Source organism: Schistocerca nitens, chromosome 1, assembly GCF_023898315.1.
Source record: "Schistocerca nitens isolate TAMUIC-IGC-003100 chromosome 1, iqSchNite1.1, whole genome shotgun sequence".
NCBI lineage: Eukaryota > Metazoa > Arthropoda > Insecta > Orthoptera > Acrididae > Schistocerca > Schistocerca nitens.
Window position 1 is genome coordinate 1,070,904,863 of NC_064614.1, and position 25,422 is coordinate 1,070,930,284.

General features: G+C 44.8%; 1 protein-coding gene across 1 annotated transcript in view; it reads left to right on the forward strand.

The window, feature by feature from the left end:
* LOC126238197 (uncharacterized) overlaps window positions 1-25,422 on the forward strand; it is a 191,365-nt gene that overhangs the window by 35,686 nt on the left and 130,257 nt on the right. The gene's annotated exons all lie outside the window — the stretch shown is intronic.

Sequence of the window (25,422 nt, forward strand, 5' to 3'; positions counted from 1 at the left end):
GAAGCTCGCAAAGAACCTGGATAATTTTCTTGATATATTTATCCGTTTCCGACATACAGACATTAAAATTTACCTGACTTGTACACGTAAAATACGCTCGTAAAATCCGGTGTGAGGCAATAACGTAGTTTATAAAGTGACTTAGCATGGAGATATATGCCGTAAATAGTCTCCGTTGTTATCAGAAAGGTACCTGGAACCCCATGTTATAGCACTGCAGCATATGAAAAATTTTTATGCACGTGAAATCCGGTGTGTGGTGTAAAATTAGCTTTCCGTTATTTAAATTTTACCTAAGTAAACTATCAAAATTTTTCTGACCCATAACGTCTTTTCATATGAATGACACACTATGGTGTAGCTAGGAAAGAAGGGAACCTGAGGGGAAACCTTTCTTCTGTACACAAAAAGGTGAAAATACTCCCGTCTAAAAGACTCTTTGAGTGAAAACTGGGATACCAGCTGCCTCATTCTACCTTCCTCACCACCTTCAAAAAATTTTCCCAATAATTCTGGCATGCGAACATGTTTGCCCTTTTCTATGTTGAGAGAGGAGACAGTGACAGTGGGAAAGATACAGAAAAGTAATAATTACTAGAAGAGATAGTTGACAGTGGTTATGGTATAGAAACAGCGAAGGAGACAATGGCAGTGTGAAACAGAGAGAGGAATACAGTCGCAGTGGAACGTAGTTGACAGTTACAGAACAGTGTTAGGAAAAGAGTGAAGAAGGCAGTACCAGTGGAAGAGGAATAAAGAGACGGAGATACTGGAAGGGGGTGAGAGCAACCGATAATGGGAGACACCGAGACAACGAGAAAGAGAGAGAGATAGTGACAGTGAAAAGAGGCAGCAGCAGCGGAAAGGAATGAATGAAATAGTACAATTCTGGCCATTAAAATTGCTACACCACGAAGATGGCGTGTACAGACGCGAAATTTAACCGACAGGAAGAAGATGCTGTGATATGCGAATGATTAGCTTTTCCGGGCATTCACACGACGTGCTGACATGAGGAAAGTTTCCAACCGACTTCTCATACACAAACAGCAGTTGACCGGCGTTGCCTGGTGAAACGTTGTTGCCGGCCGCGGTGGTCTAGCGGTTCTAGGTGCTCAGTCCGGAACCGCGAGACTGCTACGGTCGCAGGTTCGAATCCTGCCTCGGGCATGGATGTGTGTGATGTCCTTAGGTTGGTTAGGTTCAAGTAGTTCTAAGTTCTAGGGAACTGATGACCACAGATGTTAAGTCCCATAGTGCTCAGAGCCATTTGAACCATTTTTTTTTTTAAACGTTCTTGTGATGCCTCGTGTAAGGAAGAGAATTGCGTACCATCACGTTTCCAACTTCGATAAAGGTCGGATTGTAGCCTGTCGCGATTGCGTTTTATCGTATCGCGACACTGCTGCTCGCATTGGTCGAGATCCAATGACTGCTAGCATAATATGGAATCGGTGGGTTCAGGAGCATAATACGGAACGCCGTGCTCGATCCCAACGGCCTCGTATCACTAGCAGTCGAGATGACAGGCATCTTATCCGGATGGCTATAACGGATCGTGCAGCCACGTCTCGATCCCTGAGTCAACAGATGGGGACGTTTGCAAGACAACAACCACCTGCACGAACAGTTGGACGACATTTGCAGCAGCATGGATTATCAGCTCGGAGACCACGGCTGCGGTTACCCTTGACGCTGCATCACAGACAGGAGCGCCTGCGATGGTGTACTCAACGACGAACCTGGATGCACGAATGGCAAAACGTCATTTTTTCGGATGAATCCAGGTTCTGTTTACAGCATCATGATGGTCGCATCCGTGTTTGGCGACTTCGCGGTGAACACACATTGGAAGCGTGTATTCGTCATCACCATACTGGCGTATCACCCGGCGTGTTGGTATGGGGTGCCATTGGTTACACGTCTCGGTCACCTCTTGTTCGCATTGAATGCACTTTGAACAGTGGACGTTACATTTCAGATGTGTTACGACCCGTGGCTGTACCCATTCATTCGATCCCTGCGAAACCCTACATTTCAGCAGGATAATACACGACCACATGTTGCAGGTCCTGTACGGGCCTTTCTGGATACAGAAAATGTTCGACTGCTGCCCTGGCCAGCACATTCTCCAGATCTCTCACCAACTGAAAACGTCTGGTCAATGGTGGCCGAGCAACTGGCTCGTCACAATACGCCAGTCACTACTCTTGATGAACTGTGGTATCGTGTTGAAGCTGCATGGGCTGCTGTACCTGTATACGCCATCCATGCTCTGTTTCACTCAATGCCCAGGCGTATCAAGGCCGTTATTACGGCCAGTGGTTCTGGGTACTGATTTCTCAGGATCTATGCACCCAAATTGCGTGAAAAATGTAATCACATGTCAGTTCTAGTATAATATATTTGTCCAATGAATACCCGTTTATCATCTGCATTTCTTCTTGGTGTAGCAGTTTTAATGGCCAGTAGTGTAGCAGTAAGAGAGAGCAAGAGGGAGAGAGTGACAGTGAGAGAAGACAGTAGTAGTAGGAGGGAAAGAAGGCGACTGGCTGTCAGATAGGAGACAGCGACAGTTCGGGAGACGCAAAGAGATAATGGCAATGAGATGGGCTGAATGGGTGGGTGAGAATGAGCAAGTGGTAGTGGATGGTATGAGCAATCTACAGAGATGGGCTAAAGGGTGTGAGAGAGTTACAATTAGGGGAGCTTATGGGAGTGTGAGGAGATATGCGTGATAAAAACAGAGCGATTACGTTCAGACGCTAATTTTTTTGGGAAGATTTTTAAAGGTACTGAGGAAGGTAGAACGATGGAGTTGGTGACCCAGTTTTGAGTCAGAATCTTTTAAACAGGAGCATATTCGTCTTTTTTGAGCTCAGAAAGAAGCATTTTGTCGCCGGTACTACCAATGCTGCACAGTACCATTGGGGTTTAGTAACGAGTAAGCATAGCAACGCAATGCGCAGCACATGAATAAGTCGACATGGTTTGGTCAAGAAAACATGACGTAGTAAATGATGGTGGTGATGATGATGATGGTGATGATGTCAGATTTAGGGCGGTCAACACGATGACCAATAGCACCTTTACTGAATGCTACCATGCACAACTCGCGGACTGATCAATGTCTGGCCTCACAAGTGAAAATCGTGTGACGGTTCCGCACATTACCAGATTTCTTCAGTGTGTCTATCTGCGTCGACACAAATATGTGGTATGTGTGTATTAAAATCCTCCAGTTGTTTGGAATAAACCTCTTAATCACGCATTACCTGTTATATGGAAGGCTACATATTCAAACCAAAAACGGGGGCCGAGCCATCGGCTCAGAGCTCATTGTAGTCTACTGCCACCCTTCAGGTTGGAGGGTGAAACTACAAAACATTTTAAATGCACATTACGCTGTTACCCTGTCGGACTAAGATGCTGAATTGGTCTCCAGCCAAGCTGAGGGTTGCCCTTATGTTAGCATATGAAATGACGTTGGGTCTATTTTACTAACAGAAGTGATGTTGCTCTGTGCTGCTCTCTTACACGTCATACCTTCGATCCATATCGACTTGTGATGTTGTTTTTTACAGTTAGCACAAAATACCCTACCCATCTTCCAGGAATCTGACATTTTACGTCCTCTGTTTAGGGATAGAAAACATCGGTTAGTACCTTATTACATTCTTGGGCCCAATGGCCACGTTCTTTCCAAAAGACGCAAAATGAACTGTAGTTTTCATTGCCATAGGTTAATATTTGTGTCTGATTACCGCGGACGTGAAGGGCAACAGCTGAGGGAGTGTAAGTCAACGTTTTACTGTCACAGCGGAGCCTCTGCGAAGCAAGCATCGCGTCTGTTTCCGTTCCTATAAATCCCATCAACTGAAGTATGTCCCCATCTGAAAGACCAGCTTTCTTGATATGGATAAGCTAACGTCGACAGAAATCATCAAGAAAAGTTTTGTGAATATTTGGTGCTAGCACGCAATCATTAGTATTTGCGTCTTCACCGAGCGGGCACGAATCTTGGATGCGGCCGTTGCACTCGATAAATGTAGAATTAAGGGATTCTAGATACGGAAATTGAATGGATTAGTAGATACTAAATAATCCAGGTGAGCTTGTGTAATTCTGTTTTTATCGCCATAACGTGCTGTGAGGGTTCTCTTGGTTTCTTCATATGTGTCAGAGACACAACAATACCATCAACTAAATACTTTGGTTCCCCTTCTAAGCAGCTACGCAGAAAAATCTTTTTTTTAGGAATGGTGGATATCGTGAGATCTTGATCAGTCGATTGCTGCGGGGGGGGGGAGGGGGGGGCATGAGAGAAGCCTCCACGAAGGGTGTGTCCTGACAACTAAGCCTTACACATCCGGGCGTCCCCTGGGCGTCTAGGTATACCTAGACGGCTGATTCTCTCACACCAGAAACAAACAAACATGCGAGTAAATAAACGGTCCTTATCAGAGCCAACTTTAACTATCATATCTATAAATATTGAAGGCATATCGTCAGCCAAAGAACATCTGTTATCCAACCTATGCCGTGACAAAAAATGCGACGTCCTGTGTATACAAGAGACGCATAGAGATGAGCTACAGAGACGACCAAAAATACCGGGCATGAAACTAGCTGCAGAAACACCGCACTCTCAGTATGGAAGTGCTCCATTTGTAAGACCAGGGCTTCAGATAATCAGTGCTCACTGCACTGTAGAAAATAACATCGAAGTCATCTCAGTGGAGCTGAGTAGCTGCGTGGTTACCTCTGTGTATAAGCCCCCTTCGGCTGCATTTTCCTTCACACCACCCAGGAACTTCCATAACAGCAAGACGTCTGTAGTAATCGGTGACTTTAACAGCCATATTCATTTGTGGGGATACTCTGAAGATGACGAAAATGGGGAGGCAGTCCTCTCCTGGTCTGAATCCTGCCAGTTGTCTCTTATACATGACAGCAAGCTACCCCCCCCCCCCTTTCCTTCAACAGTGGCAGGTGGCAACGTGGATTTAACCCTGACCTCCTCTTTGTGAGTGAAGACATCACACAGCTTTGCTCCAAATCAGTGTGCTCGCCCATACCAAAGACGCAACACAGGCCACTACTGTGTCAAGTTCTTCCAGCAATAAGGCCACAGGAGGTGAATTTCAAACGGAGATACAATTTCAAGAAAGCTGATTGGAAAAAAATTGCTAAGATGCTGGACAAGGAGATTAAGTCTGTGCGACCTATTACTGAAGAGTATTACAGCTTTGTTCAAACTGTCAAACATTGCTCCCGGGCATCAATTCCAAGAGGGTGTAGGACAATGTATCTGCAGGGTGTGACAACTGAAACAGCTGCTCTGCTGGACGGATACTATCGACTATATGAAGAAAACCCTTATAGCGAGGAAACTTATCTGGCTGCGCAAAATACTCTCTCCTCAATCTCTGAGGCGAAGAGAGAACAGTGGATTAAACTGATGACAGAATGTGACATGAGTAGAAGTAGTCAAAAGGCCTGGAGATTGTTACGACACCTTAACAATGATCCCTCCCAACCCAATACGCATACAAATGTGAAGGCAGACCAGATCGCACACCAGCTTTTGAAAAATGGTAAACCCGACCATACCAGTAAAATCGGGAGACGAACCCTGGAAAGGGAGCCCGAACAAGACGGAAACATTCTGTCTCGACCATTCAGTTTGAATGAGCTCGACTCAGCTCTAAATAAGTGCAAAGTCGGAAAAGCAGCAGGGGTTGATGACATAAGAAGTGAACAGATCAAGAACTTTGGTCCATGTGCAAAGTGCTGGCTACTCGAGCTAATGAATAATTGTGTCAAGAGCGGCAAGATACCAAAATCTTGGCGGAAAGCAAAAATTATAGCTATACATAAACCAGGGAAAGACCGGGATGACACCAAAAGCTATAGGCCTATCTCCCTCCTATGCCACCTGTATAAGGTATTGGAAAGGTTGATCCTCCAAAGAATTACAGATATGATAGAACCATTACTGATCCCTCGACAGGCAGGATTCAGACAAGGGAAGAGCTGCACAGCACAGGTGTTGAATTTGACACAGCATATAGAGGACGGCTTCCAAAGGCGGCAGATAACAGGAGTGGTGTTTATAGATCTGGTTCAAAATGGTTCAAATGGCTCTGAGCACTATGGGACTTAACATCTATGGTCATCAGTCCCCTAGAACTTAGAACTACTTAAACCTAACTAACCTAAGGACAGCACACAACACCCAGTCATCACGAGGCAGAGAAAATCTCTGACCCCGCCGGGAATCGAACCCGGGAACCCGGGCGTGGGAAGCGAGAACGCTACCGCACGACCACGAGCTGCGGACATTTATAGATCTTTCAGCTACCTACGACACTGTCAACCACAGACTCTTGTTGCTGAAGCTATACAACCTCACCAAGGACTACAAACTAACCTGTCTAATTAGAAATCTTCTGCAGAACCGAAGATATTTTGTGGAATATCAAGGACAAAGAAGCAGATGGAGGCAGCAGAAAAATGGGTTGCCACAGGGCAGTGTACTGGCACCCACCCTCTTCAATATATACACTAATGACCAGCCGTTACCAGAAGGAACACAAAGCTTCATAAATGCAGATGACCGAGCAATCACAGCACAAGATCACAGCTTTGAGAGGCTGGAGCGGAAGCTAACTGATGCTCTGAAAGAATTAACTGCCTATTACAGGGACAATCAATTGAAACCAAATCCTTCTAAGACCCAGACCTGTGCTTTCCACCTCCGAAACAGACAGGCTAGTAGAACCTTGCAGATAGATTGGGAAGGAACCGCTTTAGAACACTGCAAGACTCCAAAATACCTCGGAGTCACTCTGGACCGTGCTCTTACATATAAGGAACACTGCTTAAAAACAAAGCAAAAAGTGGCTGCCAGGAACAATGTGGTTAGGAAGCTGACTGGAACAACATGGGGAGCACAGCCAGACACAGTGCGCACATCCGCATTAGCCCTCTGCTACTCTGCAGCTGAGTACGCTTGCCCAGTATGGTGCAGATCTACACATACAAAGAAAGTTGATGTTGCTCTGAATGAGACATGTCGTATCACTACGGGTTGTCTAAGAGCCACACCTGTGGAAAAACTTTACTGCTTGTCCTGCATAGCCCCCCCCGACATCCGAAGAGATACAGCAGCACGGAGTGAAATGAAGAAGGCATTAACATCCGAAGCCCACCCACTACATGACCACCAACCGGCACAGCAAAGACTTGTGTCTAGAAAGAGCTTCCTTCACAGTACAGAACCACTCGCTGACACTCCACATCAACACCGGGAGAAGAGATGGCAGGTCAGATGCCAGCATCTGGAGGAGTGGCTGATCCCGCAAGAAGTTCTTCCCCCAGGCCACACAGAGAAATGGTCCACATGGAAATCACTCAACCGCCTGCGTTCTTCTGTCACAAGATCCAAGAGTAATCTGGAGAGGTGGGGCTTCCAGGTGGACTCTCTCCAGTGTGACTGCGGAGCTGCCGTGCAGACATCAACACATCTACTATAATGCACATTACCTCCAACTGTGTGCACCATGAAGGACCTCGTAAACGCTACACAAAGTGCACTGGACGTTGCAAATTTTTGGGCATCCACTGTATAGATTAAAATTACCTTATGTTTGACAACACAATCTGTGTCTAATCATTTATTTCATTCTTGACTAGTTTCATTTATAAACCATAATGTATGTAGGAATGTATCTAATATTGTTTTTTTTTTAGTTTGCTTCTGACACGATAAATAATAAGTCGATTGCTGAAATTCTTCCCAAAAACGAGCCCAGTTGTCAAAATTTCCAAAAAATGTCTCAAGTTTCGTAGTGCGCAATTTGATAGGTGGTGGAACAACTAAAGTGACGGTCGGACAGATTATTTATCATACAATAGAGCGCTTGGTTGCATCTGTGAATTCGTCACATTTGAGCACATCAGCAGCGTAATGAGCGTCATCGAGAAGATCGTGTATTTTGTTATCAAAATCTGTTAGTGTACCGTACACAATAATTTCTGCAATCGATCTTCGGAATATTCATAATCTTCAATTATAGTAGTGTCATTAAAGTTCTGTACTTCGTTCAAACTAGTGTAATATTAGCTCTTGCTCTCACCCGTACTGATGGTTGCTATCAGCGTTTTCCGTGTCAGACATCGTGAAGTGATTGCAATCGTCAAACCGGATCAAAATAGCACGTAGTTCGTAAACAATTAACAGATGGTAGCACCAGTGATAAACAATCTACAAGCGTAGCCTAAGATTTGACAATTCGTTAAAGCTCCAATCGAATAGCTACAATAGCAGTATAGAGGGGCAATAATGTAATCAGTTGCCTTTACAAATGACACTATAAAATATGTGGCGTGATAACTCAGTTGAGCTCAACTGTGTATACAGGCGGTTGCCGTCGGAGAGTTTGTTGCATGGCGTGACAAGTCACTGCAGTCCGCTCCTTGAGGTATTGCCGCGCGAAGTACGGGTTGTCACAGCAGCAGTCGTGGAAATCTCCCTGGTTGCGGCACCAATTCTTATGTCGTGAACCACAGTAACAAGCAGCAATTTGCAGTCTAGCACGACGCTTTATTTAACAGTCACACAATATACGTATAACACAAGAGTTTGCAACAAGTTATGTCTTACAAAGAGTATTATTAATCAGAGATATAAATGTCCCAAGGACTTCTACACTCCTGGAAATTGAAATAAGAACACCGTGAATTCATTGTCCCAGGAAGGGGAAACTTTATTGACACATTCCTGGGGTCAGATACATCACATGATCACACTGACAGAACCACAGGCACATAGACACAGGCAACAGAGCATGCACAATGTCGGCACTAGTACAGTGTATATCCACCTTTCGCAGCAATGCAGGCTGCTATTCTCCCATGGAGACGATCGTAGAGATGCTGGATGTAGTCCTGTGAAACGGCTTGCCATGCCATTTCCACCTGGCGCCTCAGTTGGACCAGCGTTCGTGCTGGACGTGCAGACCGCGTGAGACGACGCTTCATCCAGTCCCAAACATGCTCAATGGGGGACAGATCCGGAGATCTTGCTGGCCAGGGTAGTTGACTTACACCTTCTAGAGCACGTTGGGTGGCACGGGATACATGCGGGCGTGCATTGTCCTGTTGGAACAGCAAGTTCCCTTGCCGGTCTAGGAATGGTAGAACGATGGGTTCGATGACGGTTTGGATGTACCGTGCACTATTCAGTGTCCCCTCGACGATCACCAGTGGTGTACGGCCAGTGTAGGAGATCGCTCCCCACACCATGATGCCGGGTGTTGGCCCTGTGTGCCTCGGTCGTATGCAGTCCTGATTGTGGCGCTCACCTGCACGGCGCCAAACACGCATACGACCATCATTGGCACCAAGGCAGAAGCGACTCTCATCGCTGAAGACGGCACCTCTCCATTCGTCCCTCCATTCACGCCTGTCGCGACACCACTGGAGGCGGGCTGCACGATGTTGGGGCGTGAGCGGAAGACGGCCTAACGGTGTGCGGGACCGCAGCCCAGCTTCATGGAGACGGTTGCGAATGGTCCTCGCCGATACCCCAGGAGCAACAGTGTCCCTAATTTGCTGGGAAGTGGCGGTGCGGTCCCATACGGCACTGCGTAGGATCCTACGGTCTTGGCGTGCATCCGTGCGTCGCTGCGGTCCAGTCCCAGGTCGACGGGCACGTGCACCTTCCGCCGACCACTGGCGACAACATCGATGTACTGTGGAGACCTCACGCCCCACGTGTTGAGCAATTCGGCGGTACGTCCACCCGGCCTCCCGCATGCCCACTATACGTCCTCGCTCAAAGTCCGTCAACTGCACATACGGTTCACGTCCACGCTGTCGCGGCATGCTACCAGTGTTAAAGACTGCGATGGAGCTCCGTATGCCACGGCAAACTGGCTGACACTGACGGCGGCGGTGCACAAATGCTGCGCAGCTAGCGCCATTCGACGGCCAACACTGCGGGTCCTGGTGTGTCCGCTGTGCCGTGCGTGTGATCATTGCTTGTACAGCCCTCTCGCAGTGTCCGGAGCAAGTATGGTGGGTCTGACACACCGGTGACAATGTGTTCTTTTTTCCATTTCCAGGAGTGTATTTCCAACATACACATAGTTAAAATACACTCCTGGAAATGGAAAAAAGAACACATTGACACCGGTGTGTCAGACCCACCATACTTGCTCCGGACACTGCGAGAGGGCTGTACAAGCAATGATCACACGCACGGCACAGCGGACACACCAGGAACCGCGGTGTTGGCCGTCGAATGGCGCTAGCTGCGCAGCATTTGTGCACCGCCGCCGTCAGTGTCAGCCAGTTTGCCGTGGCATACGGAGCTCCATCGCAGTCTTTAACACTGGTAGCATGCCGCGACAGCGTGGACGTGAACCGTATGTGCAGTTGACGGACTTTGAGCGAGGGCGTATAGTGGGCATGCGGGAGGCCGGGTGGACGTACCGCCGAATTGCTCAACACGTGGGGCGTGAGGTCTCCACAGTACATCGATGTTGTCGCCAGTGGTCGGCGGAAGGTGCACGTGCCCGTCGACCTGGGACCGGACCGCAGCGACGCACGGATGCACGCCAAGACCGTAGGATCCTACGCAGTGCCGTAGGGGACCGCACCGCCACTTCCCAGCAAATTAGGGACACTGTTGCTCCTGGGGTATCGGCGAGGACCATTCGCAACCGTCTCCATGAAGCTGGGCTGCGGTCCCGCACACCGTTAGGCCGTCTTCCGCTCACGCCCCAACATCGTGCAGCCCGCCTCCAGTGGTGTCGCGACAGGCGTGAATGGAGGGACGAATGGAGACGTGTCGTCTTCAGCGATGAGAGTCGCTTCTGCCTTGGTGCCAATGATGGTCGTATGCGTGTTTGGCGCCGTGCAGGTGAGCGCCACAATCAGGACTGCATACGACCGAGGCACACAGGGCCAACACCCGGCATCATGGTGTGGGGAGCGATCTCCTACACTGGCCGTACACCACTGGTGATCGTCGAGGGGACACTGAATAGTGCACGGTACATCCAAACCGTCATCGAACCCATCGTTCTACCATTCCTAGACCGGCAAGGGAACTTGCTGTTCCAACAGGACAATGCACGTCCGCATGTATCCCGTGCCACCCAACGTGCTCTAGAAGGTGTAAGTCAACTACCCTGGCCAGCAAGATCTCCGGATCTGTCCCCCATTGAGCATGTTTGGGACTGGATGAAGCGTCGTCTCACGCGGTCTGCACGTCCAGCACGAACGCTGGTCCAACTGAGGCGCCAGGTGGAAATGGCATGACAAGCCGTTCCACAGGACTACATCCAGCATCTCTACGATCGTCTCCATGGGAGAATAGCAGCCTGCATTGCTGCGAAAGGTGGATATACACTGTACTAGTGCCGACATTGTGCATGCTCTGTTGCCTGTGTCTATGTGCCTGTGGTTCTGTCAGTGTGATCATGTGATGTATCTGACCCCAGGAATGTGTCAATAAAGTTTCCCCTTCCTGGCACAATGAATTCACGGTGTTCTTATTTCAATTTCCAGGAGTGTATGTTGTGCAGAAAATGCTATTTCAAAAGCCAGAGGAATGTGTTAATTAATAGTGTCCTATTCTTAACCTCGTGACGTCGTTCCCATCGTGCACCTGATATGAGACACTCCGTGCCTGGGTGGTCGATTTGACTAACTGCAGTATATCACCTCCAGCCACTCATCTTCCCGCCGACCTATTATCGTTTTGTCCGACAATGAGTGTTCAAGTAGATGGCACACGAATCACAGTGCGTCCTCTACCCAATTCATTGGCTACTTTGTCGGCTTCATCATTTCCCCATAACCAAACGTGGCTCACCACCCAGCAAAATACCACCTCTTGGTCTTGTTTGTGGCCAATCTGAATCATTTTTCTTCTATGTCATAAATTTGTTGCACAAATTCCCAAGGAACCAAAAAATTTAGAGCACATAAGAAACTTTCTATTGCGACGGCGCTACATCTGCACCATTGTCTTCAGGACTTCGGATACACAGCCATCATAGTTTGTTAGTCGTTCTGGGAGCCGAACTCTGAAGATCTTATCAGGGAAGAAAGCTGAACAACCGTCTGTATTTTCCTGCTCAGATCCACCAGCATATAGGATGATTCCGTCGTGATGTTACAAACTTTCAGGAATGATGGAGCAACACATCAAACAGAGGTAAAGAACCCTGGTCCGGAAACTATCGAGTCAAAAGTCATAAGCGAAAGCGGTTCTGATACCTCTGACAGTGGAATAGTACTGCTGACACTAAGACTCTCGGGTAGGGAACTTTCAGAGGTGGTAGTGTGCACAAAAACAAGAAACAAATGTCAAGTAAGCATGAGCTCTAAAATGCTCATTCTTGAGAACTATGAGCACTTGTTTGTCTTCGATCCTGTGAAACACATTTCTTCTTCTGCAGGTTCTTTGGTTTCCATATTTTTGAAGGAGATAGTATGACCCAAAACAAGAAAAAATGTCTAGTAAATATGGATTCTAAAATGCATACCTTAAGGGCTATGAATATTCCTTCAGTACATCATCCTACACCATACTACATCATGCCTGAAAGTTTGTTAGTATCGTCATGGAGTCAACTTGCATATGAAAATATAATCTTGATGCAGTCTTAAGACTGAAGACCACAAACATTAAAAAATGCTCTGGAGTACAAGATTTCTTGAGCTGAGGGAAGCTTAAAATCACTTTGAGTCTGTGGAACGCCAAGAAGGCAGTCTGTTCCATCCCTCTCTCCTTAACCTGAGTTGTGCCTCGTCCAGATCCATGGGATCTTATTTAGAGCGTATCGCTAATGGCTTGGTCGCAAGTGACCGATTCCTCAACATCCGCTCCAAGTTTACACCAAACACGAATGGCTGAAGCAATGTTAATATTTTCACAGCCTGTCCAGTCATGTTCTTAGTGATATTTCACCAGCCTCTCTACACAAACTAAACGCTGGACTCCTCTGATAGGCGGCCTCTTGGTAGCGTGACACCCTCATGGTGGATTGTCTCACCTCGAGCTACGAGGTTTGGGCTGCTCCACAAATAACGCTACGAAAATCTAGTAGATATTTTATAAATGTTCTGTAAAATTGCAGGAGACTGTACCTGTTGTACCCTGTGCCTTCGCGCTGAGACATTTGAAAATGTTCAATGAGTTTATAACATTTAAAAATGAGTCAATAACTCTACTAAATACACGAAAGAATGTCACCAATTAGGCACATATGGTTGACGTGAGAGCTCACCAATTATGTGTGTCGATATCTTCGTTGACGGAATCAGGCACAACAGAAAAGAGCAAACTGATATAAAATCAAGCACATAATTTCGTTCTGCCATCAGGATCCGTCTTTCAGTAGACGATGCAAGCGTTACACTCTGAATTCGTGAATTTATTTTTCATAACACCGTCATAGTAAATTACAGATTGACTGGTTCAACAGATGGACTTCGGACTAGCAAATTTTTTGTAGGTATTGATTCTCAGATGAAACCGCCAGTGGATGACTGCGGAATAATCACTAAAAACATTGTACTTTTAAATTTTCTGTAACAATCTTCTCGCGGTGATTTATTATATTGATTATCGGCCCAAGTGGTGCATATTTATCACGCCTGCAATATTTCTGTTTAAAAAGGCTTCATGACAAAACTTCCAGTCAAACGTCCTGCAACATCATTCACTGCACTATACATGCAAAAAGACTGATATTTATCATGTTGTCTGTTCTGAAGTTACCTGTTCATTCCAAATGAATCTTCGTAAATACGATTATACTGCTTCTTTCCCCTGTTTTCCGGTGGGTCTGTTCAAACTTCGTTCACCCACTGAATCAAAACATCGGTGCAATTACAAAACAACACTTCAGTACTTCAGGAAGTTGTTAAATATACGTTTCATATTCCCGCCGCGCAGTGTGAAGGTTGCTCTCCGTTTTAACAAAAGCCAGTTTTTCAAGCATCTGAATGTTTATGACGTCACATCTTCTGATCTTCGGATAGTTTAGTGATATAATTTCGTGGGCACATTCAGTGGTATATGTGTGACACTGCCGGCAAATGTGTTGCAAACGATATTAGTAAGACTAGAGAAGTAATAACTTACAACACCCTGCAGGGTGCTGAAGTTTACTGCATAAACAGCGCAATTGTAAGGGATAAACCTTTTTCCTTTCATCATTTTATGGTGTTGTCAGCGAAAGAAAAACTTTCTAAGGGATTGATATTTTGTGTAAAGTTTGTTACAAGTCTTAAAGTGCTCTCATTCTCCAAGAGTTCAATGAATAAAGTCTGGGTAATTTGCGGGCAAAACGAGGATAATGGAATGTAGTCGAATTAAGTCGGGTGATACTGAGGGAGTTAGATTAGGAAATGAGACACTTAAAGTAGTAAAGGAGTTTTGCTATTTGGGGAGCAAAATAACTGATGATGGTCGAAGTAGAGAGGATATAAAATGTAGACTGGCAAAGGCAAGGAAAGCGTTCCTGAAGAAGAGATATTGGTTAACATCGAGTATAGATTTAAGTGTCAGGAATTCGTTTCTGAAAGTATTTGTATGGAGTGTAGCCATGTATGGAAGTGAAACAAGAAGAGAACAGAAGCTTTCGAAATGTGGTGCTACAGAAGAATGCTGAAGATTAGATGGGTAGATGACATAACTAATGAGGAGGTATTGAATAGAATTGGAGAGAAGTGGAGTCTGTGGCACAACTTGACAACAAGAAGGGACCGGTTGGTAGGACATGTTCTGAGGCATCAAGGGATCACAAATTTAGCATTGGAGGGCAGCGTGGAGGGTAAAAATCATAGAGGGAGACCAAGAGATGAATACACTAAGCAGATTCAGAAGGATTAGGCTGGAGTAAGTACTGGGAGATGAAGAAGCTTGCACAGGATAGAGTAGCATGGAGAGCTGCATCAAACCAGTCTCAGGACTGAAGACCACAACAACAACAACAATTTGCGGGTATTGAGTTACGCTGCCTCGAGACATATATACAGTTTCTAACTGTAATAGTTGACTTATTGTGTTAAACTTTCAGCGTAAGATCATATCTCTTTAAGAGTAGGTTGTAACATCATTCTAAACTTTTAAATTCGCTCAATAACTATATGAAACAATGAAATTAAAATTTTTGTTGTTCCTGGAAGCCTTTCGATGGTTAACCTGCAAGTGGGACTGTGTGGAACTTGCCCCAGGTTAACCTTTTATAATATAGATGCCTGTTACCTGTATCAGAGTCAACATAAATCTTTATAAAATTTTTGATATTAGCAACCGCTAAGTGACAACTGTTCCTAACACCATAGAACATTTCTCACAATAGTAAAATATGCTGCTGTTTTTGTATCCCAGTGTACTTCGTTGGAACATTGTGTCAGAGACATTATCTCAATATGAGACCATCTCCTTGGCGACAAGTAGTGATCATACTTCTGATATGGGTTTTGGATTACTAGCTGAGTTGTTGCCAAACCGAGATACATAGGCATTGTGTAGTTTCGGTTACTGGTTTCCTTGTAACAAATGGTACAATAAACAGGACGTTTGTTCCTAGAATGAAATTTTCACTCTATAGCGGATTGTGCTCTGATATGAAACTTCCTGGCAGATTAAAACTGTGTGCCGGACCGAGACTCGAACTCGGGACCTTTGCCTTTCGCGGGCAAGTGCTCTACCACAGCACTTGCTTGGTAGAGCACTTTCCCGCGAAAGGTAAAGGTCCCGAGTTCGAGTCTCGGTCCAGCACACAGTTCTAATCTGCCAGGAAGTTTCATATCAGCGCACACTCCGCTGTAGAGTGAAAATTTCATTCTAGAAACATCCCCCAACCTGTGGCTAAGCCATGTCTCCGCAGTATCTGTGGTGTCACTGCCAGACACCACACTTGCTAGGTGGTAGCTTAAATCGGCCGCGGTCCATTAGTACATGTCGGACCCGCGTGTCGCCACTGTGTGATCGCAGACCGAGCGCCACCACACGGCAGGTCTCGAGAGACGTACGAGAACTCGCCCCAGTTGTACGACGACGTTGCTAGCGACTATACGGACGAAGCCTTTGCTCTCATTTGCCGAGATATAGTAGAATAGCCTTCAGCTAAGTTCATGTCTACGACCTAGCAAGGCGCCATTAGCCTTAGATAGCTTGTATCAAAAGAGTCTCACTTGTATCGCCACAATCTCCGGATGTCTCATCAAGAACGATGTATGCAAAGGAAGGATTAAAAGTTAAGTAGTCCTGAAGATATGTACTTTTCTTTATAGCATTCATTAAGTCTCCTGTTTCAGACCTCAATCCATCCTTCGTGAGTTAGCGCGTGCATCTTGGCCGCCTCTTTCAATTAGTGTACTTAGTGTTGGCAAGTCTGCCGACACAACAGTATCCTTTCTTTCAGGAGTGCTAGTTCTGCAATGTTCGCAGGAGAGCTTCCGTAAAGTTGGGAAGGTAGGAGACGAGTACTGGCAGAAGTAAAGCTGTGAGGAGGGGGCGTGAGTCGTGCTTGGGTAGCTCAGCTGGTAGAGCACTTGCCCGCGAAAGGCAAAGGTCCCGAGTTCGAGTCTCGGTCCGGCACACAGTTTTAATCTGCCAGAAGTTTCAGGACGTTTGTTATCCATTACTGAGTATTCTTATAGTGTTTACTGTCTACGTCATAATCTAATAGTAAAACTTCTGCAGTGCTATTCAAATTAAGATAGTCATGTGCAGCGAAATAGAGACTTATAAGTCACGGTTTGGGAAAAAGATAATATAGCATTGTACCCGTGGTCTAGGGGTAGCGTCTTTGATTAATAATCAAAACGTCTTCGGTCCCGGGTTCGATCCCCGCCACTGCCTAAATTTTGATAAATAATCAGCATTGCCAGCCGAAGACTTCCGGCATAAGAAGTCAGCCTCATTCTGCCAACGGCCTTGTCAAAGAGGGCCGAGGAGCGGATAGAGGTTCAGGGCACTCTCTTGTCCTAGGGGTGGGAAATTGCCCCTAAAGGCGGAAGAATCAGCAATGATCAACGACATGAGGATGCAGAAGGCAATGGAAAGCACTGCATTAAAGACACGTAACGTGTATCCACAAGACATGTGGCCTGTAATTGAAGAAGTGTCGTGATGATCTCTCAATTGGCAAAAGATTCCGGAATAGTCCCCCATTCGGATCTCCGGGAGGGGACTGCCAAGGGGGAGGTTACCATGAGAAAAAGATTGAATAATCAACGAAAGGATAACGTTCTACGAGTCTGGGCGTGGAATGTCAGAAGCTTGAAGGGGGTAGGGAAACTAGAAAATCTGAAAAGGGAAATGCAAAGGCTCAATCTAGATATAGTAGGGGTCAGTGAAGTGAAGTGGAAGGAAGACAAGGATTTCTGGTCAGATGAGTATCGGGTAATATCAACAGCAGCAGAAAATGGTATAACAGGTGTAGGATTCGTTATGAATAGCTAGGTAGGGCAGAGAGTGTGTTACTGTGAACAGTTCAGTGACTGGGTTGTTCTAATCAGAATCGACAGCAGACCAACACCGACAACGATAGTTCAGGTATACATGCCGACGTCGCAAGCTGAAGATGAACAGATAGAGAAAGGGTATGAGGATATTGAAAGGGTAATGCAGTATGTAAAGGGGGACGAAAATCTATTAGTCATGGGTGACTGGAATGCAGTTGTAGGGGAAGGAGTAGAAGAAAAGGTTGCAGGAGAATATGGGCTTGGGACAAGGAATGAAAGAGGAGAAAGACTAATTGAGATCTGTAACAAGTTTCAGCTAGTAATCGCGAATACTCTGTTCAAGAATCACAAGAGGAGGAGGTATACTTGGAAAAGGCCGGGAGATACGGGAAGATTTCAATTAGATTACATCATGGTCAGACAGAGATTCCGAAATCAGATACTGGATTGTAAGGCGTACCCAGGAGCAGATATAGCCTCAGATCACAAAATAGTAGTGATGAAGAGTAGGCTGAAGTTCAAGACATTAGTCAGGAAGAATAAATACACAAAGAAGTGGGATACGGAAGTACTAAGGAATGACGAGATACGTTTGAAGTTCTCTAACGCTAGAGATACAGCAATAAGGAATAGCGCAGTAGGCAGTACAGTTGAAGAGGAATGGACATCTCTAAAAAGAGCCATCACAGAGGTTGGGAAGGAAAACATAGGTACAAAGAAGGTAGCTGCGAAGAAACCATGGGTAACAGAAGAAATACTTCAGTTGATTGATGAAAGGAGGAAGTACAAACATGTTCCGGGAAAATCAGGAATACAGAAATACAAGTCGCTGAGGAATGAAATAAATAGGAAGTGCAGGGAAGCTAAGACGAAATGGCTGCAGGAAAAATGTGAAGACATCGAAAAAGATATGATTGTCGGAAGGACAGACTCAGCATACAGGAAAGTCAAAACAACCTTTGGTGACATTAAAAGCAACGGTGGTAACATTAAGAGAGCAACGGGAAGTCCACTGTTAAATGCAGAGGAGAGAGCAGATAGGTGGAAATAATACATTGAAAACCTCTATGAGGGTGAAGATTTGTCTGATGTGATAGAAGAAGAAACAGGAGTCGATTTAGAAGAGATTGGGGATCCAGTATTAGAATCGGAATTTAAAAGAGCTTTGGAGGACTTACGGTCAAATAAGGCCGAAAGGATAGATAACATTCCATCAGAATTTCTACAATCATTGGCGGAAGTGGCAACAAAACGACTATTCACGTTGGTGTGTAGAATATATGAGTCTGGCGACATACCATCTGACTTTCGGAAAAGCATTATCCACACAATTCCGAAGACGGCAAGAGCTGACAAGTGCGAGAATTATCGCACAATCAGCTTAACAGCTCATGCATCGAAGCTGCTTACAAGAATAATATACAGAAGAATGGAAAAGAAAATTGAGAATGCGCTAGGTGACGATCAGTTTGGCTTTAAGAAAAGTAAAGGGACGAGAGAGGCAATTCTGACGTTACGGTTAATAATGGAAGCAAGGCTAAAGAAAAATCAAGACAGGTTCATAGGATTTGTCGACCTGGAAAAAGCGTTCGACAATATAAAATGGTGCAAGCTGTTCGAGATTCTGAAAAAAGTAGGGGTAAGCTATAGGGAGAGACGGGTCATATACAATATGTACAACAACCAAGAGGGAATAATAAGAGTGGACGATCAAGAACGAAGTGCTCGTATTAAGAAGGGTGTAAGACAAGGCTGTAGCCTTTCGCCCCTACTCTTCAATCTGTACATCGAGGAAGCAATGATGGAAATCAAAGAAAGGTTCAGGAGTGGAATTAAAATACAAGGTGAAAGGATATCAATGATACGATTCGCTGATGACATTGCTATCCTGAGTGAAAGTGAAGAAGAATTAAATGATCTGCTGAATGGAATGAACAGTCTAATGAGTACACAGTATGGTTTGAGAGTAAATCGGAGAAAGACGAAGGTAATGAGAAGTAGTAGAAATGAGAACAGCGAGAAACTTAACATCAGGATTGATGGTCACGAAGTCAATGAAGTTAAGGAGATCTGCTACCTAGGCAGTAAAATAACCAATGACGGACGGAGCAAGGAGGACATCAAAAGCAGACTCGCTATGGCAAAAAAGGCATTTCTGGCCAAGAGAAGTCTACTAATATCAAATACCGGCCTTAATTTGAGGAAGAAATTTCTGAGGATGTACGTCTGGAGTACGGCATTGTATGGTAGTGAAACATGGACTGTGGGAAAACCGGAACAGAAGAGAATCGAAGCATTTGAGATGTGGTGCTATAGACGAATGTTGAAAATTAGGTGGACTGATAAGGTAAGGAATGAGGAGGTTCTACGCAGAATCGGAGAGGAAAGGAATATGTGGAAAACACTGATAAGGAGAAGGGACAGGATGATAGGACATCTGCTAAGACATGAGGGAATGACTTCCATGGTACTACAGGGAGCTGTAGAGGGCAAAAACTGTAGAGGAAGACAGAGATTGGAATACGTCAAGCAAATAATTGAGGACGTAGGTTGCAAGTGCTACTCTGAGATGAAGAGGTTAGCACAGGAAAGGAATTCGTGGCGGGGCGCATCAAACCAGTCAGTAGACTGATGACAAAAAAAAAAAAAAAAGGATTGGAATAGGAGAAAAGAATTAATGTGACATAGCCACATTTATTTAAGTGTTATACTCTTTCCTGCAGTTCAAACCTCCAAGAAGCTCTCTGTGCTGAACTAGCACTCCTGGATACCTCAGTCGGCAAGAGAACTTCCCACAAAAGGCAAGGTCACGAGTTCGAGTCCCGCTCTGACACAAGTTTCTTAAGCTAGCCATCTTCTGTCCTTTTCAGATACACTTAGCGCCTGAACACTAAAGGGGGAGAAATGTTACATTGTCAATAAACAATAGCAAATTTTACTACTCCACATTTTATTCAAAGTAAGTCATAATCTATAGTTTTTGCACTAGTTAATTGCGGTTATATGACCTCCAGTGGTTTGTCACATACAACATAAGTTTTACACCGTACACTGGCGATACCAGATTGGTGGGCATCACGAATTGGTATCAACTGCAACCGTAAATTATACAAAGGTTTAGTACATGTTGTCTTATTTGTGTTGGTTCAAAAATGGTTCAAATGGCTCTGAGCACTATGGGACGTAACATCTGAGATCATCAATCCCCTAGGACTTAGAACTACTTAAACCTAACTAACCTAAGGACATCACACACATCCATGCCCGAGGCAGGATTCGAACCTGCGACCGTAGAAATCGCGCAGTTCCGGACTGAAGCGCCTAGAACCGCTCGGCCACTGCGGCCGGCTCTCATTTGTTTTCCGGCTTCTTTATTCCGCAGCTGCAGGTATACAAGTTGTATAGGTTAATTATTTGCAACTCTATTGACAGTTGGTCTTACTAAGACGCGTTTCGGTTTATACTAAAGCATCTTAGGAGGTCAGGTTTTTTTGTTGTTTAATTCATGCTTCTTGTTCTTCCAAATGTGTGTGTTGAGTTTTCAGCACACAGGACGAAATATATTCACGTGTTTTTGTGTTGAGAGGAAGCACTCTCGTCTCGTCATTTCTGTGTTTTGTTTTTTTCAAACAACAAAAGGACCTGACCACTGAAGATGCTTTCAAATAAATCGAAACGCTTCTGGTCTTAATAAGACCTTCATTACAGTTGCAAAATGCGGCAAGTAATTTATACAACTTGCAGGATTAATGTGTTTATGCCAGGTAATCGTGGCACTGTGACTTGAAACGCGAGTATGAACGATAGGATGCGTGACTGGCTCTCTGCTTAGTACTCGTGCTGTATCGCCTCGCTGCCTTCATCCTGCGTCTCGGGTTGGGCGTTGCTCGCTGTGACTCACCACGGCTCGTCTGCTGACACACGAGGCCCGCCATGGCTTCGCACCCACCGCTGCCGCCGCCTGCGGTTATGTAAATGCTGCGGTCGCAGGTGGACGTCCGCTCCCATTCCGATGGCTCGCCTTCGCGCTTTGTGGGACATCCACGTCTCTTTCAGCCTTCTCGATCGTAATCTGCTTTCATCGGCTCTTTGCGAAGGTTTTATTCTAGCCCCACTATCCTCCACAGCTACGTACTCTTGACACGACTCATCTTCTCGTCCCCAACGACGTCTGTATATCTACTCCCGTAAAATGCTATACCTTGTTCTAAATTCCAGAATGTCACACACCTTATGTCGGTTTTCACTTCCACTCACAATACTGAAAACGAATTGCTTACCAAGCTGCTAGATTTCTCTCTCTTCTCAGCCGCAATGAACAGCAGATATCATATATAGACATCTGGTCGCAGTATATAGAGTTATATCAACTCATCCAAAATCCAAGCAGTACTGGTGAGACATTCTAGGCTCATTAGCCCGAAATATCAGGAATTCCTATCCATCTTTAACCCTGAATGGGACAAATATCATCCTCTCTCTCTCAGCAAGAGGCTAAGACTAAATGTAATAACAGAAAAAAATCAAAATTGCACTGAGCACGTAAGTGCAGTGTGCAAGAAGGCATCAGTATCTCTCCATGTCCTACAAAAATACAGAAAGCTCTTCCCTATTGGCTAGAAAAAGAAACTTGTACAAACACTTACACTTCAATCTTAAACATACGAACTCCCCACACACTCTTCCTACAAAACTTTTCTCTCCCTCCATCCAATAAGCTAAGTGTAACAAAAATTTACGGTAAGTCTTTCAGGAGACACTCATCACTCATACAAGCAGAAAATATGTTCTATAGACAGAAGTCCGAGAACGCTTTTTTTTCATAGTGGAATTAATTTTCTACAACTTTCCACAGAACATTATTCATGGGAAACATACACAAACACTACCTATCAACATACTACATTAATATCTTTCTTGTATGTAGTGTTTTGAATACTTGCATCTTTCCGCCGTCACCTTAAACTCCAGATGCGCTAATTGATTCTTGGAGTACTTTGTATGTTTTCCCGACCTTCCACATTTCGGACAAGAAGTCTCCCTGCATCACATATTGGGATTTGTCACACAAGGGCTCTCAAATATCCTCACAAATAATCGTGTAGTTGGTTTACTTCCGGGGAACACTGAGGTCACGGAACTGGCCCGCCTCTTCCTATCCGTCACGGAATATATTATTTAAAACCCCGCTGGCATTAACGTTGACATGAGGAGGTGCTGAATAGTACGTGAATTTCATTTTTCGTCGCATTGATAAAGACAGAGGACCAATGTCTGAGAACGCATTGAAAGGAGGCCCTAACATTCAGCCGGCCGGTGTGGCCGAGCGGTTCTAGACGCTTCAGTCTCGAACCGCGCGACCGCTACGGTCGCAGGTTCGAATCCTGCCTCGGGCATGGACGTGTGTGATGGCCTTAGGTTAGTTAGGTTTAAGTAGTTCTAAGTTCTAGGGGACTGATGACCTCAGATGTTAAGTCCCATAGTGCTCAGAGCCATTTGAACCATTTTTGAACCCTAACCTTCACTCAATAATGACAGCCTAAATACTGACAGCTAAATTTCGTGGTGAAATGCATCGAAAATTGAAAGTGGATTTACATCATCACATACCTGCTGATTGTGAAAATTCGCGGTGCCTGTTGAGATGCAGCCTCATCCGTCAACAGTACGGCAGCACTAAAATACGGGCAGATCCATTGATGAATCAACCAGTCGTAGAAAAATACTCAAACATAATCAACTGCTGCTAGAGCTTTTATACGATGTACTCGTAAATGGTGTGGATAGTCGCATAAACTCACTTTTTAATTACCATGAATATACTTGGAACACAAAAGTTTGATAATCAGAAAAATTTACGGTTTTAACAAATTAAGATAATAAAAATCTCCCTCCAATAACGGCGTAATTAAAAGTTGAAACCAAAATGGTGGCAGATGTTGAGTATCAGATGTAGTTTCATCGACACTAAGAACGCCTAAGTTTTCTTTGCGGCTTCTGTCCATTGCTTCGAGACTCAACGGGAAGAAATCAAACTAGCGCACGGAATGAAAGGAAGGTTATGATTTAACATCTCGTCAACGAAGACTCGTATGTATGTTGAATCTGGTAAGGGACAACTGCGCTGCAAGATGTATTATTGTCAAATGAGTACGTACTTTATGTGCTACTGAAACTCGAGAATGATATATTAACGTTTAGCTTAGGAATTTTCGGATATGGAGTATTAAATTTTGAGAGAAAGCGAGAACTGCTCTGAAGCTTGGACAGATATGTTCTAAGATGAACACGAAATACAGCTTGATCAGTATCTTCAAGTGACTTTGTCCAGATCCTAAATAGAGATGACCGTACATAAGCTATCAGCAAAGCAAAATGCTGTCTCAGGGGCCAGTAATGTACGAACATGAAACTGCATGTGCCTTGTCGCTTATCAGTAACGTTCGTAGCAGAACCGATGTCGGAAGATGTCAATCGTTATCTAATTGCTCTTGTAAGTACTATGCAGTAACATCTTAGGTATAACAGAAAAAGATCCGTCTTTCAAAAGAATTCTGTAAACTGTGGGACATATTTCATCGTTTCAGCAATACGAACGATAGAAGAAACGACGATCTGGAAAAGCATGTAGTTAAACTAACATGAAATAGTACCTGATACCTCACAAAAACAGGCTACAGAGTCTTAAAATATTTACCTGTGATCGCTGCTACGCTGCCTTTTGCAGCCAGTGAGATCATGTACCTCCTGAGCAGGACGCTCAACATGGCTGGCTTGAAGCAGACTGTCAGATCTTTTCTTCCTCGATATAACAGCGTGCCCTTTTAGAGCGTGTTCGTTCCAGCGCTCGGCGAAAGGTGGCATCCTATTTATTTGCATCTGAAAGCCTTCCTTCCAAATGAGTTATGGCTGGCTACGTGTTCGAAATGTTTTTAAGCTTTCTATACTGTAACAACATCCACTGTCCTCTTACCTAGCTTTTTTATTCCTTTGTGAAGGACTCCATTTCAACTCTCGCAGACCTTTGCGTCATTTTCTTCACCAAAATTCAAGGGTCAGCATGTGAAATGTATTAAGCAAATAAGTCTTCTCTGTCAAGCTTAATTCCACTCAATGGTGGAGATTCTCTGTAAGAATATCGTAATTTGAAAACTTTCTGGGCAAAAAAGACGAAATATTATCCGTAGAAGTACAGGGTGACTCATTTTAGCAAAAATATCAACACAGTTCAAAATGGTTCAAATGGCTCTGAGCACTATGGGACTAAACTTCGGAGGTCATCAGTCACCTAGAACATAGAACTACTTAAACCTAACTAACCTAAGGACATCACACACATCCATGCCCGAGGCAGGATTGCTTTATTGATATGTGAAATACCTCACCACTCGCATCATAATCTGACGAGTTTCTCGCAAGACCTTCACTGAGAAGGTTCCTACATTCGAGTCGTGTTGACTCTTTATTGTGCTGTGCCCACGTAATCTAATAACTGTTTTACATTTCGAAATATCGTTACCAGTCACTCATGAGCAATTAAATTAGAGATACCCGCTGTGTGGGAGAGATAGCTCCATGTCGTCGCAGAGAATAACACAGTTCTGTGCGACACGTAACTTATGTCATGCGACATGTGTTACGTGATCTTGAACTGGCACCCGATTTGAAAGTCGAGGGCAGGATGGCTAAGATGTGTGAAACCCAATTTTGTCGCCGCCAGACCCTGTGTTCCCAACGCAAGAGATATTTCATTTCCTGCTTTGTGGAGTTACTGACCCTTTCACATGCCATAGTATCAACCTACACCTCACAAACAAAGGACAATAGACACGCACCACGGAACTCTACTGTGGACACGGAGGAAAATGCACGAACTGTGTCTAATAAATTAGACCCGCAGAGATTCAAAAATGGTAACAG